A 15,653-nucleotide genomic window follows, 5' to 3' on the forward strand; every position below is an offset into this window, starting at 1 on the left:
GCCCCAAATGCTCTGTCTTCCCGGGCGGAGGAAGAAGCGGCGACCACGAGGTGAGCGGAAGAGAAGGAAGGGACAGACGCCGCTCCCGCGAGTGCCTGGCAGCCAGCAGGAGACCTCGACAGGGGCTGGGGCCTGGCGCGGGTTCCGAACACATCCTCCCACAGCAGCAGCGCCATTTTGGGACGCCAGAAGGCGGTGTCTATGGCAACCAGGAAGAGGCGGACACAGAGCGGGGTCACCGGGAGCCCATCCCCCTCTTAAAGGAGTAGGGCCAGTAGTAACTCGGTGGCCGGACAGGGTCTCCGTCTTCCCTATTGCGGAAATCCCGTCCTCGTCCCGTGGCTTCGGCTCCTTTCTACACCCCACTGTCTCCATTCATCTCTCAGCCGGGGGAGACCCTCGCGCGGACCTAGGGGTGACGACCCCGGCGGAGGGATACTGGCCGCCGAGCGCCGCCGGCGCCGAGCGCAGGCAGCGGCGGGCGCACACGGCAGCGACAGGGGCTGCGTAGGGGGCGGTAGCCGGGGCAGGGGCCGCCCGTCGCCCCAGGGGGCGCGCAGGCCCCGGCGGAGCCCGGGCGCCGGCAGAAAGTAGTCCTCCAGCTTCCTCCTCTTGCCGCTGGAACGGGTTCGGCGGCGGAGGCGGCGCTGCTCGGTGCTGCGGCTTCAGCTGATAATTGAAGGGAAGAGAGGAGGCTGCTCTTGGGAGGAGGGGAGATACGGAGCGTCTGCGGAGGCCGCATCGGGACAAACTAGGTACTCGGGGCCCCTCCGCTCTTTTAGGGGGCGCCGGGGAGGCGGGCGCGGGGCAGCGTGGCGCTGGGCCCCTCAGCAGCTTCTGGGCCGGGTGGCTGGGCCTGTTGTGTCATCCCCGGCGTTTAGCTGAGCTGCCCTTCCCGGCGGCCCAGGGGAGGGGAGCAGCGCCATCCCGGAGCATTGTTGCAGATGGGGGGGGGAGACGGGGACGACATGACGCCGCGTTGGTGAGTGTGTGTGTGTGGGCCCAGAGGTGTGTAATGGGCCCTCGCTGAGGAGGGAAGGGGTGGAAACGGAGCTGACAAAATGGCCAGGCAGTCACCGGAGTCCGCTCTAGGAGTATTCCCTCTCTTCCTGGCACCGGGCACGGCTGCTGCCCGTCGTCTTGCCTCGCCCGGGCTGCCCTGTGTGGGGGCAACGCGGCCTCCCCTATCCGGGCCCTGTGTAGCTGCTGATACAAAAAGGCAGTGTCAGTGTTGACACTGCCGTCCGTACCGATTTGTGTGCCCTTCCCCGTCTTCTCCCTCCCCCACTCTCGTTGTCCCCCTTTCCCCTAATAGTTGCCCCCCTCCCCCCTCCCTTTTTTCTCCCTCTTTATTTTTTCTTCCCTTTCCCCTCCCCTCCCCCCCCTTTTCTGAAGGAGCTATCAAATATCTTAAAGGGGAAAATAGCAACTCTTTCCTTCCCCCCTGCCCGGCTCGATAGAAATGCTAAATAATCGGCCGACGTCCATATTTCACAAGCTTTTGATGGGGGAGGAAGAAGGTGGGAAGAGAATGGAGGCGCCTGTAGGGTCGGAGTTTCAGTGCCGGCTACCCAAAAGAGGGGTTATTTTTGCAGTAAATGTTTTAGAGCTGATGTTTTTGTTGCTTTCAGTCGAGAAGCAAGTTGCTTGGTTCTCGCGTTTGCTTGCATAATGCGTCGTTCTTGGAGGCTGATCAAACGCTGGGTTCTGCCTTTCCTGCCTGGCTCTTCCTCCTTCCCCTTCCCTGGCGGGCTGGGGGGGCTGGGGAGTGGGAGAAGTTTGGAGGTGCTGCTGGTACTGACGCCAGTCGCCTTCTGGCCCCTGCTCTGCTTGTCCTGGGGCTGGGAAACCAACTGATACCGGGGCTTTCGCCAGACCTACAGGCCCATCTTCCTGCTGTTCAACTTTTTTATTGTTCCCCCTTCCCCCCCTTCCTAGTGGACTGGCTTTCTCGGCAGCCAGGGTTTTTCACAGAACGGGAGTCTGAAAGTCTAGACTGTGAACCGGAAAATAATAGGGGAAAGAATGGAAAGTTATGTCAAGGGCTTTAAGGGAAAAACATCGACGTATGGAACAAAGGTCCTGCCTGTATTGGAGAGAGAGGCCTGCATGTGAGGCCTGATTGTGTCGCATTTATACACAGGGAAGAAATGAGTGCTTGGTACTGGCCGAAATTTATTGTTTAAGTCTGGCATACAACTTGGGGGCATTTTTAGAGTGTGTGCAGTTTGTTTTGAGGATGGATTTATTATGTGTAGCGATCAGAAAATATTTTTAATCTGGATCTCTCCCCCAAAAGACTTGAGGGTTTCTTTTTCTTCCTGCTTTGTTCAGCAGAAATAATATTGGTCTAGGGTTCTAACATCATAACAGAACTTTACTAACAAAGGGATAGCTTCCACAGTTTATGTATCATGTGTATTATGAATATATGGCTTCCTGGTGTTTTAAAGGTTATGGGAAAGAGTTGAGTAGTTACCACCTGACAAATATGAAGTACATCTTTCATAATGAGAAAGAGGAGAAATTCTCATGACTTAAATTTAAATTAATTTTACGAGCTTTTCTTAGGAAAGCTATCACTATGGGTGTATTGGTGTGATTACTTACATTTGTCTGGTATATTCTCTCCAGTTCTCTCTCTTTTCTCTTTCAACTCCCAAGACTAGACTTCTCATTTTACAGGGGTGTTTTTTGGTACTTGATTTCTGCTCAAATCGGTAAGATTTTGAAGTTTTTCTTTATGCTAAAAGTTTTAAAATTTATATATGTATTAATATGTTCATAGTGAACATGAAAGCAGTGCTTGAAAAATAACTGCATACCTTTTATACTTCTTGGCAGCCTATTTAGTAAACATAGGAATGAAATTGATTAAAAAATTAGTACTTCAATTTCTGTAACTACTACTCGAACAATTAATACTATATTTGAGCTGAGAAGTTTAAAAGCAGTGGTCTGTTGAGTAAATACTGTAAATAATGTTGAAGTTTTCAGAAACTGACACTTAAAAACTTGTAATAGTTTCAATATTTGTAAAATGTAGGTGATTGTAAATGACTGCTCTGTATGTGCTTTTTTAATTTTAAAATGGCCAGAGTATATTTTTTTTTTTTTGTTTTGTGTATCCTGTTGTTTTGTTAGGAATGTAGGCAATTGATACTTCCCCCTCCCTTCCTAGTCCTAGGGCCTGTTTGAAAAAATGGGTAGTAGTAAGCTTGAATTGACAGCTTAGTCTGAATGTTCTTATGTCTCCAGATGTTTCCATAGACAGGAGCCTAAACAGATACTAGATGTTAATAGAAAAATTGCAGGTCATCCACAGTGTGGCATTACTGTTTATTAATATAGCAGAACTGCTTCAGCAGGGGTGCCAACCTGTTGAGTAAGAGGCTCATGAAAATGGAGTCTTTTGATGTCTTGCAAAAGTTCTTCAGGCCAAGGTGACCATTAGGGAAACAACCTGTATCTTCTCAGTAAATATCAGAATCAGAACTGTCAATCAGAAATCATGCTCAAGTTATGTTTGTTGTTTGTTTGGTTTTTAATTTTCCTTTTTTATTTTGCATTTTGACCATCTTCAAACCCAGAATGTAAAATGTTGTAGGGGAAAAAAATAGTAATGAAAATTTGTTCTCAGAACATCATTCCTGAATGTGAGGCCCAAAGCTATAGGCCACAAAGATGCTGTATTCCTTCTGCAACAGTTTATCAAAAAACATAATGCAGTTGACTTTAATGTCATGAATGAAGACATGAAAAACTTCTATGTGGGTTCTTACGTCACTGACGAGTACAGTTATTTACTTTGAGACACAGTCCAGGTAGATAACCTGACTAAATTCCTTTTGTTTCTAAGCAATGAAGCTGAAGCATGAATAGGAAAGTTATTCTTTGACTAACCTGTGTTTGTATTTAATTTACAGTGTAAGTGAATCTCAGAAGTATTTGTGTTAATCTTGTATTTATAGGCTGTATTATATTTTCTAATAAACTAATTAGTGAGCATCACACAACACAGCTGATCACAGGTCTGTCTTCTGTCACATGGAGACTAAATTATTGTGATGAAGTATAATCAAATCTCTAAGTTGCACAACATGGTGTACTATCACATTGTCAAAAACTTAACCTGGGATGTTTCTGAGATCTTCCATTGGTCTGTTGGATGGTGTGTATCCTGTTCAACACCTGTCAAATTAGTAAGACTAATTAGTAAAGCACTTTGTGTACTCTGTGATATTCTTAATGGTGGAAACACTTCATCATGCTGTCACTGCTCTATTCAGTACTGACTCTGAAGGCAGTAGTACATCTGAATTCTTTGACAGATTACCTTTGGGTCAGTGGGTTTATTTTTCTGAAGAAGTAATGGTTCAAATTTGAGCATAATATTTTAATCTCTATATAATGTCATAGCAGATTTATGCCATGATATGAACCAACTTCTTGTTGAATATATTCCTTGTTTTAGTTTGGGACATGAGGTTGGTAACGGAAAAACAAAGCCATGTGAACCTTTTCTTCCCCCCCTCCCCCCTGCAATTTACATGGAATGTTTCTCAAGGAGCAAAACTACTTTTAAACTTTGTCATGATCAAGCATGACAAAATGCAGGTAGATAGATTTAGGATGTGTTTTTGAACAAAATGACCAACTTAAAAATGAGTTCAGCAATACTCTGTAAAAAAAAACAAACAAAAACCTATACATGGTATCAAGTCAGTGCAAAAGATAGTGTTAAGTCAACTAGCTTTTCTTCTGTGTGCTTTCAGATGCCAGTGATGATTAGTTTTGAGGAGCAGTTGTTCTCCTGATCCTGCCATGTGATAATTTTTCTTTGCAAGTTGGTAGAATCTAACTGTAAATATGCAGTCATATTCTCTTTCAATTCTGTCTGACAGCCAGAGTTTGAGCACACAACCAATCTGTTTACTCTCACTGTCTATAATAAGGCTTGTCTTGCAGTGTACTGACTGTTGCCAGTCTTACTTGACTCGTGAACATACTCAATACAAATATGGCAGAAAACTGCCTTGTATAAGAGCAATAGCTTTTGAAGTTAAGACTTATGTATAGGAAAAACTGGAAAAGTTGGGTGTATATCTGTTAATCACAATGATCTAATACTGGATTTCTGTACTAAACACACCGGAGAAGTACTAGTTGTGATGTTCAAGCTGTGGTTGCCCTCAGTTGTTCCAGAAGAGAATCCCATGTCATAATTCATAGAGTAAGCCAGTTTGGAGGGGACGTCTGGAGGTCACTTGGCCCTGCTACCACTTGCCTTTATCTGCTCTTAAATAGTTTATAGTTTCTCGTTGATAACTGCTGATAAAATAGCTTCATCTTCTTGAGTGATAAAGCAAGAAAAAAATTCAGCAAACCTACAAAGATGTGTGTAGAGAGGAAACTAGAAGGATTCTACACTTTGTAGCAGTGTAAGGCTGTCTCATGGAATAGTGGGGAGATGGCAGCTTCTGTGTTTTCTGAATGTGTTGTTCTGCTGTGTGATGAATGTCCACACTAAAGTATGTGTTGGACTGCAAAGATTTGACCTCCTTAAAAAGTATGACAGGGTCTGAGTCATCTCTTAGAATGAGAACCTTTAGTTGTAGGGAGCAATTTGGTATTTCAAGATGGAAGCTGAAGTGTCTGGTACTTGTGAAACAGGAAGGCTTTTTAAGATGTGAAAGGCAAGATATATTTCATGCTTTATTCTGCTTTCAAAGTAACTGGTTACTGACAACTTCTTTTTTTATTGCATAGCTCCCAAGTAAGTAAACTTAGTGTAAAGAAAGTCAACTACTTGATAGAGTTTTATAAGGGTGGAAATGAAAGAAGAATGTTCTTTGTTTTCTGGTGTGTGTGTGTTACTTAGAGACGAAGGTGTTAAAAACTTTCAGAAGACTCTTGGGTTGAGACAGGCTTTAGATTCCATATTAGCAATGTGCATCATCTTTGTATTTGTGGCTGACTATTCTTGTGTGTTTAAAGCATGGTTAATACCAGTTTTTATTAATGCAGAACAGTAACTGTATTGAAGATTTCTGAGTTAATTTTTAGGGTTAGTTCCTAAAGGTAAAACCAATAGGAAAAGTAGGCCTGGGACAAACTTTTGTAAGTCATCTGGTAGATACTTGTGCTCCAACATAACTATGTCCTATCTTATGCTATTTTTGCTTTCAGAAAGTTTGCATGCTGTTTCATTCTCCCTCATCTTTATCTGTCTAACTTCAGTCTTATTTGCCTTGCTGTGATCTTGTTATGATTTGTCTTATCCACTCCATGTGGGAGAAATGATCTCTCTATACTGTAGGCTTTTATGTGCTTGAAGCCTGTCCTGTACTTTTTCTTGGTCCAAGGCTGCAAAGCTTTAAAGGTAGAAGTACAGGTAAACAAATGTGGAAATCAGAAATACACTTCTATGTTGTATTTTATAAGATGAAAATGTGAATTTTTCTAGGAGCAGTATAAATGTGTTGAGACACCAAAAAAGAAAATAGGTGTACGGTGCTTAACTAACAATGATGATGCTAGACTTCAGCATCCCCATGCACACCTGCCTCCCCACCTGAAAGAAAATGAAAAAATAGGCACAAATTTGCCTCCACACCCTCTCCCCTTCCCACGTCCCCCAATCAAGGGACTTGCATTAAATGTTCATTGATGCCGGTGTAATGATTAGATGCTTACTTCAGCTCCTGGAGTTAGTGAGGAGAAGCTATTTCTTACATCATATATTTATGTAATGAGAATTTGTGGTAGGTGCCTAGTTTTGGACAAGACATATTGTAAGATGTGGTTAGCATCAGGGATAGAAGATGGCATCTTATCTATGTTAATGACGTTCTGTACCTAATGTCAAATCCCTTACGTAATTAGCTTATTCAGTACAGAAAGTGTCCCTTCCTGGAAGGTGTGCAGTGTAACTGACCCTTCTGATCACAGTTGAGATACGGCTTTGCATTTAAAGAGGCTGTATGCTGAATACAAACATGGAACATACATTTCTTAGAGGAATCTGCTCTTCCTCTTAATGGAGTGTAACCTCAAAATAATAATTAAGTTACTGACTGGGAACTGTTACTTATCTTTAAAACTTCACTTGTTTTAACTTTTGCAGTTGTTTTGGGTATAATAACTTGATGAATTAATTGACCATAATGGAATGAGAGGATGGTGGGAAATCACTAATTTGAAGAGGGTCACAGAGACAGGCTTGATAGCACCTGAGAAGCTAAATACCTGAATAGAATAGAATTAACCAGGTTGGAAAAGACCTTTGAGATCAAGTCCAACCTATCATCCAACACTATCTAATCGACTAAACCATTGCACCAAGCACCCCATCAAGTCTCCTTCTAAACATCTCCAGGGATGGCAACTCCACCACTTCTCTGGGCAGCCCATTCCAGTGGCCAATCACTCTTTCTATGAAGAACTCCCTAACATTCAGCCTAAACTTCCCCTGGTGCAGCTTGAGACTGTGTCCTCTTGTTCTGGTGCTGGTTGCCTGGGAGAAGAGACCAGCCCCCACCTGGCTAGAACTTCTCTTCAGGTAGTTGTAAGCAGCAATAAGGTCTCCTCTGAGCCTCCTCTTCTCCAGGCTAAGCAACCCTAGCTCCCTCAGCCTCTCCTCATAAGGCTTGTGCTCCAAACCCCTCACCAGCTTTGTTGTAGTTTGGCTTCAGACCTTTAACTAATGCTAGTAATCAAAATAAATGTATTCAAGTAATGGAAGAGGCAGGAATACAATTGGTGTGCATGAAAATGCAACTTGATTTGAATTTAATTAAAAGATTTCTAGAGAAAACACTATTTCAAATGAATCTCATTTAAATAGTGATGGAAGCTGCATAACTTTGGCAGACTTTAAGCCAGGATTCCAAGTGTTAAAGTTGTGCTTTAAAGATCTGCTACACTGTGATCCACAATGTTTTTTCATGTCCATGCTGCCATATCTTACTCTGGTAGTAGTCTGCCTGATTTACATGGCATATCACCTTATAACATTCAAAACTGGTAATAAAATTGAAGACCTGCATTATATCATAAGATTATGGATTAAAGGAGTTAGTTTCGTTCCCTTACTGAGTACAAAAAGCTAGACAGGATAATAAATATAATTCTATGCTAAAAATAAGATGGCAAATGTGCTTTTTTCTGATTTCTTGTAGGACAACTTTTAAGTTGATACAGTTCTGCTTACATCCTATGTGTCATTTACCTCAGGTGTTTGTAGAACTGCAGCTTAAAGGAGCCATGTTTTATGCTATACTCTTGACAGCAGGACTCTAGCTTGAAAATTCTACCAGCATTTTGTAAGTAGAGTTGGGAGAAGCAATTTTAAGATAAATGCTATTGTGCACTTCAACCTGCAAATGAAAGTACTTTATGGAGAGAGTGGAAACTGAGCATTCTTCAGGTTGACTGAAGAGGAAAGAAGAATTCTGTGGAATGGAATGGTACTGCTTAAATGCCTTCCATTAATATTTAAACACTTGAGCACTATGCCAAGCACTGTGAGGATGATGTTGGTTGTTGGTGTGGTGTTGTGTGTGCTGTTATGTTTGTGTTTTTTTAAATATATATAGCTATGGGATTCTTAACATACAGTTGAAGCTAAACTGGAGTTGCAGCACAGTGAGCACTGAAGATTCTCTTACCTGCCTATGCATTTAAACTCAAGTAAGTTTGAACCTCAGAAGTGTGTATTTGGAAACTTGAGGTCAATGCAAATTAGTTAATTTTTGAGAGCAAACCTGAAGTAAATGCAAAGTTAACAGTGTGACTCCGCTGAAGCAACAAAGTGATCTCAATCTATGACTTTCAAAATACAATGCTATGAACACATTTCCTGGTAATCTTTGCATACTGTGGATGCATTAGGCTTTTCCTCTATCAAAAACTTAGCTAAAAGCTGTTAAAATTGTTCTTGTAGTTTTAAATAAAGTAGAATCCTCTTAGGTAACTTAATTTAATGGATAAATGTAACAGAGTTGTATCATCTATTTTCCAAAACACTTCATGCACTTTGTTCAAGACTTCATGTGAGTTTCTATCAGATGGATATCTTACACTTAAATTCTAACTATACTTCCTGCTGGCAAAACCTGTAGTGTCACCAGAAAGACTTTCTCAACTCCTTCAAGCTGTTCTTAACAGTCTGACTGTTCTAAACTGGCATTGCTTCTGTCTGCAGTAGCTGTTTTGTTCTTGCAGTCTCACAACCACTTGAAATTGCTGGAAACCCTATTAGATCTCATTTGTGCTATTAATGCACTTAATTTCAGTCTATAGTGGTGCTGGAGCATTACAAATGCTTTGTTAATCAGAGTTAAGGCAAGTAGATACATTGTACATTGCAAAATTGCTTAATGTGTTTTCATCTAAAAGCTGTTCCTCTTAACTGTTTCTTCCTCAACAGATTTGTAGATTTTTCCATCTTGTGTTCCTTCAACTAAGTTATGATAGGCTAGTTGCAAAGTCAGATCAGTAAGCTGTCAAATCTAAACTTGATAGCAGGTCATTTTGATACAAGAGCAGTGTTAAATCAGTCTTCTGTCGTCTTCTGTAACACATTCTGAGCTATCCGTTGTCTTGATTGCTGTTAATAACTGAGCTACAAAATAGTGTTTCAATGTGTTTTTAGTTAGTTCTGCATGGATATCTTTAAAAAAAAAAAAAAAGGTAGTTGGTTTGATTTTTCTGAATATATTCATTCTAGCAGATACCTACCCCCCCACCCTCTCCCCCCCGTTCGTGAGATATCAAATGTGAACATATGGGCAGAGTGACACAGCAGTAGACACAGCTGGATAAACAACCTCTGTCTGCATAGAATAACCCTATCAAAGTGCAGTGTATGGTTTGAGGTTTCCCTTGTATTTTTAAATCCTAAAACTCTGGCTTACTGCTTTGTGGAGATCTGTCTTCTGCTTTGTCTTCTTCCCAGGAGATGGTATGGGGATGAGTTTTCTTTCTTTTGTCATAACAGAGTTTCAGTGGTAGGTAGCCATGGGGTAGGAAACTTCAGATAATAGAGGTTTGAGGTGTCTTGGACTTTGTACCTTCTGAAAAATGTGTGTTATGATAAAAAGAATGGTGTTCCAGTTACTCCCTTAGCAAAAAGATCAAAGTGGGTCTTCTAGTCTTTTCTAAGAACTGAGCTTTGAAAGTACTTTTTTGTACTTGAGTGTCTCAGTCAGCCTTGAGCAACATGGGCATCTTATCTCTCTGCTAGTTGGCCTTGTAGAACAACAAAACTTATTTATCAGTAGTCTAAGGACAGTGAAGTACTACTGTTCAAGAGTAAGCTTAGTAAGAGACCTCATAGTGTTGGAAGCATAATCTGCTAATACTTTTGGTATGTCACTTAAATCTCTAACTTGCAGCTATCTAAAATGCACCGAGCTGCATGTGTTGGTTTTGTTTTAATTTTTATTTTAATTCTTCAGTTCTCCTGGGAAATTCAGTATGTTGTTTCTTGACATTTAGGATCATCTGATTTCCATCCTGAAAGTTTCTCATAACAGTTTTGCCTGCTATCTGTGTTGATGTTACTCTCTCATATTAAGTAGTTATCTTCTCATGGTGTTTTACACTTTGTGCTTACAGAAAGCATTTATAACCTTCTTGTTGCCAGGCTAAATAATAGTCTTTATTAGTCACCTCCTGTAGGAACACTTTTCTTTCAACTGGAATTCATCTCTCTTGATGAAGGCCGACTGTGATGGCATAAGAGTATTCCAGATAAATACTTTCTGTACAAAAACTGGATATTTTTTCAATTGCTATGTGATGGTATCTGTATATATACCTAAGCATTAGTTCCTCTTCTACACCCCACTTTCCCCTCCATTCCCCTCTGGTATCACTCTGAGTAAATGGAACATGTAGTTACTAATACTCGTAAGACCTGACAAGTCTTACAGCAAAACTTCCTGGTTTTAGTACTGAGGTACAGGGTAGTCCACAGTGCTTGGTAGTATTGTACTTTGTAGCATTGCAAGTGTCTCATTAGAATAAATTAGTGTTCAAATTTTTGATGTATATTTACTATTTTGGTTGAGGGAAGGAGAAGAGGAAAGGGAACCTTTATATTTTGATAGTTTGGGGAGAAAAGGGGACTTTTGAGGGAGCAGCTCTGGCTTTAGGTAACTGTATTACCTGGGTAGTTCTGTTGAAGTAAGCAAGGCTGTAATAGAAGGCTTTTATTGAATTTTCTTCTATGCATAACAGTATTTTAATAATTTCAAATAGTTTCTGTTAAACTCACAAGGTGTATTCTGTTTGGATGTTACTTACCAGCAGCTGGTTGTTTAAATACTTGTGAATTTGACAAAACAGAGATAATGAATTAGCTTTTCTATAAGCGTGGAAGTGGTAGCACCTGTCCTGAGTTTTGTCAAAAAAAACCTTTCACTTCTGGAATCTACTGATGTCCTGTCATTGCCAAATTAGGATTTCAAGATTTTGTTGCCTGCCCTCAAGTGTTACAAATATTTAAGTATCCATAGCTTACAGAAAATACCTCTGTTTTATCAACATTGGGAGTCTGCACATTTGCAGTAACTGAGTATTTTAAGTTTGGGTATGTCTAAAAGATGGAAGTACTTTAGACAAAAATATTATTGCTCTAGTGTGTTTGTAACATGGCTTTGAAACTGTCAGAAGTGGAAAGCTGCAGTATAATAGACTGAACCAGTCTAAAATCTTTTTAGAAAAGGAGTGAGCATATTCCTGGGAATACTGTCAACACTAAGGGGATCTCTTTATAAACAGTAGTTTGTTTTATTTGTCTTTTAAAGGAAGTAGACATTTCTTCCTTGCTATGTTTTTGGATTACATTAACTTGGAATACTTTAAATGCCTGAATTTTAGCCTAGAATATCTAGTTGCTAACTAAAGGCTAACAGGAGGAGAAAAATTAAAGCACAGAAGTATGCAGAAGTGTTGAGTGCTTATACCACTGTCTCCAGCAGTATTGTCATAAACCTGAAAGCTTGTTGTTCCCACAGGGAGCTCTGTTTAGGTGCATTAAGGGAAGATGTTCTGAAGGTGTTAACCCACCATGCTTAAGCTTTCAACAGCTGAGGCAAGGAGTTAAAGACCCAGAGCTGAATGTCCTTTGACCATTCATGAAAGTTGCCTCAGACATTGCTAAGTATCAACTGTGTATCCTCTGGTACATAGCTTGTGAGAAATAGAGCTGAATTAGGCCTTATAAGCCCTTATCTTTACTCTGTGTATATTATCCAGCTTGTTACAGCCTACTTCAGAAGGGTTTGGTCTTTCTGTTGATAATACTGAAATAGACGTTGCCTAGTTCAAGTCCAGACCTGTAGCAGCTAGAAGCAGATCATCAGCTTATAGTAGAATACAGTGATTTAAATGCCTGAGTTTAGTTAAGATCAAGGTGCATCTAATTTCAAGCTAATTTGTTACTATTTAATACTATTCCAGGTAATGGCAATACACTGAAGTTCCATCTGTTCTTGGTATGTGTTTTCTGTGTCGTTGGAGGTTGGGAATGTTGGTGGACCAGCTTTGAGATGGGACTAATTTAAAAATGTGTATATGTGACTGCCTGTCATGTAAGCAACACTTGTGGTGGGAGAGTGGAGGAGAAGCTGAGGTAGAATAACACAATATATATCTGGTTGGAAGAGACCTCAAAGATGTAACACCTCACCCAGCACCGAAGGGTCAGCACTAAACCATGTCCCTAAGTGCCAGGTCCATGTGCTGCTTGAACACCCCCAGGGAAGGTGACTCCACCACTGCCCTGGGCAGTTTGATAACCCTTTCAGTGAGGAATTATTTCCTAATACCCAGCCTACACTTGCCCTGGTACAGCTTGTGGCCATTTCCTCTAGTCCTCTGGCTTGTCATCAAGGAGAAGAGGCTGGTCCCTGCCTCACCCTAACCTCTCTTCAGGTAGTTGAGAGTGATGAGGTCTCCCCTTGGTCTCCTGTTTCCAGACTGAACAACCCCAGCTCCCTCAGATGCTCCAGGCCCTTCAGGAGCTGCTTTGCCCTTCTCTGGATATACTCCAGCACATTGATATCCTTGCTATAGTGAGAAGCCCAGAAGTGAACACAATACTTGAGGTGTGGCCTCACTAGTGCTGAGTTCAGGGGGATGATCACCCCTGTTCCTGTTTGCTACAGTGTTTCTAATGCAAGCCAGGATGCCATAGGCTTTCTTGGCCATGTGGGCATACTGCTGACTTGTGTTCATACCCCCAGGTCCCTCTCCCAACTTGCAGCTTTCCAACCACACATTTACATGTCTGTAGCTTCCCATAGAGTTGTTGTGACCCAGGTGCAGGACCTGACAGTTGGCCTTGTTAAACTTCATACAATTAACCTTGTCCCATTCATCTAACAATCACAGAATGTTAGAGGTTGGAAGAGACCTCCAGAGTTCGAGTCCAACCCCACTACCAAAAGTAGGATTGCCTAGGACAGGCTACACAGGAGTGCATCTAGGCAGGTTTTGAAAGTCTCCAGAGAAGGAGACTCCACAACCACCCTGGGCAGCCTGTTCCAGTGCTCTGCCACCCCCACTGTAGAGAAGTTTCTCCTTATGTTGAGGTGAAACTTTCTATGTCCAAGTTTGTGTTCATTGTTCCTTGTCTTACTGCAGTGCATCACCGAAAAAGAGATTGGCCCACTCCACTTCACACCCACCCCTCAGATATTTATAGACCTTGATGAGCTCCCCTCTCAGTCTTCTCAAGACTTAAACAGCCCCAGGTCTCTCAGTCTCTCTTTGTAGGGAACATGCTCAAGTCTCCTACCTGTAACTCTAAGCTGTAAAGCAGCAGATCAGTAACAGTCACCCAGCTTGGTGTCATCTACAAACTTCCTGAGGGTGTACTTAATCCCCTCATCCAGATCATAGATATATGTAAGATACTAAAGAGGACAGGCCCTGCTGCTGAACCCTGGGATACACCACTAGTGACTGGCTGCCAACCAGATTTAACTCTGTTTGCCACCACTGTTTTGGCCTGGCCAAAGGTTCCTTCAGCACAATTTGAAAACTTACTGGTGATAATTTGTGATAGTCTGAAGTACCAGGTTTCACATTGTCTATATAAACTCTGCAGGTGAAACAATCTGTCTTTTTGACCAAATCCTGAAGTTTCATGTGCTGAACTCTAATGTGAAAACAGTCTTGAAAAGCATTAGAGTAAAACTACTAATTGTACTCTATCCCTGTATCTTCTGAGATATTTATGTAAGCTTTAAGGTTTTGTAAATCTGTAGTTGAAGATTTGAAATATTGATGTACTCAAAGTTAGGAACTTTGGATAAATATATGTAGTAGTTGTAAACTACCTTCTACCAAGTATGTTTACTTAAATTAGTTCATCTAATTAAAAAAAGTCCCATTGAATTTAGTTAGATGACCAGACTCACTAGGATGACTACCAAGAAATGTAGCTGGGTTTTTAACTTCCATCAGTATTGTGTACTCTTTGGAAGATCTAGTAGAGTTCACCTGAAACTGCATAGTGCAGGCTGGTAGTTGAAAGGCCCTGAAGTCTAATTTTAGTTGGTTTTGCCCTTAGTCTGTTCTGTGACTTTCGTAGTAAGCTTAATGTTGTATGAAGCGTGGAAGGAAGTATTACAATGGTAGAGCTTCAGTTTAATGCAGCAATAAAAAAAGATGCTTGGCTCAATATCTGTTGTACAGGAATATGTACAGAGTATTTATGCTGTTATTTAGAGTATCCATTATAAAACACACGTTGCTGTACCACATCTGAAATGCTTTTCTGGAAAATGGGAAAAGCACCTCTGAAACTTTCAGGTCTTTTTCATTTGTTTAATGTAATTTATATTGTCGTATTACTATATGCTATTGATGTGTACTGTCCTTGATATTTGAAACCATAACACAAGACTACTGATCAGCATCTATTGGAACATCTTGTTGCCTGGAAGTGAGCAGTTTTTCTTTCAACTTTGAAGTGATGGGTATTGGTGGGGAATTTGGGCTTTGGCAGACCTTGCTGTGCTGTGACCCTGAGGTCAGCTTGTTGACCTAGTGAACTACAAAATATGAGCATAATTAACTTGTTGCTTGTATGTGGAAAATGTGCAGGTAGCCTAGGAGAGAGGAGGTAAAATCATTGCAGAGGTAAAGCAGAATAGCACATACAGGATGTGAAGAATTTGCAGTAGACTTTTTTTTTTGTCTATATTAGTTTGGTGATGGTGAGTTGTCTAGCTTGAAACTGAGTCTGAAAAGCATCCTAGTCCTTGTTTGGACAAACTTGTTTATTTGTTGAGTGTATGTGTGTGGAGTAGACAGTCTTGTCAAAGTGTGCCCTGAAGCTATTTAATTTTTCCATGAAGCTTGGTATTTTGGCTTTTGACATCTTTTGCCACAGCTGTACCAGTTGGAGCATTCCTAAAATGGAAGCTAATACCATATCTTCTTTGTATTTCCCATGAAAGAATAGCTCTGAGCACAGTAAAGTCCCGATCCTATCATTGACAGGATCAGCTTAAAGACAGCTTAATCTGTGGTGTTTAATAGGTGCTTCTTTGTGTGACTTCATGTTTAGCTTCTATTTCTCTCTACACATTTGGTAGGTGGGTTGGTTCATGATTTCATACAAGGTAAAGGTCTTC

General features: G+C 41.3%; 1 protein-coding gene across 9 annotated transcripts in view; it reads left to right on the plus strand.

Annotated features, from left to right (window-relative positions):
* The first annotated feature begins 276 nt into the window (after nt 1–276).
* The window catches only part of TRIP12 (thyroid hormone receptor interactor 12), a 74,681-nt gene continuing 59,304 nt past the window's right edge, over nt 277–15,653 (plus strand). For 3 of the 9 annotated variants that reach the window (XM_068145252.1, XM_068145257.1, XM_068145258.1), the window contains exon 1: nt 277–755. The gene's annotated coding sequence lies outside the window, so the exon portion shown is untranslated. Of the gene's footprint in view, nt 756–879; nt 983–2,699; nt 2,721–9,804; nt 9,965–12,468; nt 12,504–15,653 lie in introns of those variants that run through there. The other 6 variants (XM_068145260.1, XM_068145261.1, XM_068145253.1 and 3 more) reach the window with 5 other exon arrangements.

The sequence above is a fragment of the Melanerpes formicivorus genome, unplaced genomic scaffold (assembly GCF_026170545.1).
Source record: "Melanerpes formicivorus ecotype bairdi unplaced genomic scaffold, bMelFor1.0.p_v2 SCAF_12, whole genome shotgun sequence".
Lineage (NCBI taxonomy): Eukaryota > Metazoa > Chordata > Aves > Piciformes > Picidae > Melanerpes > Melanerpes formicivorus.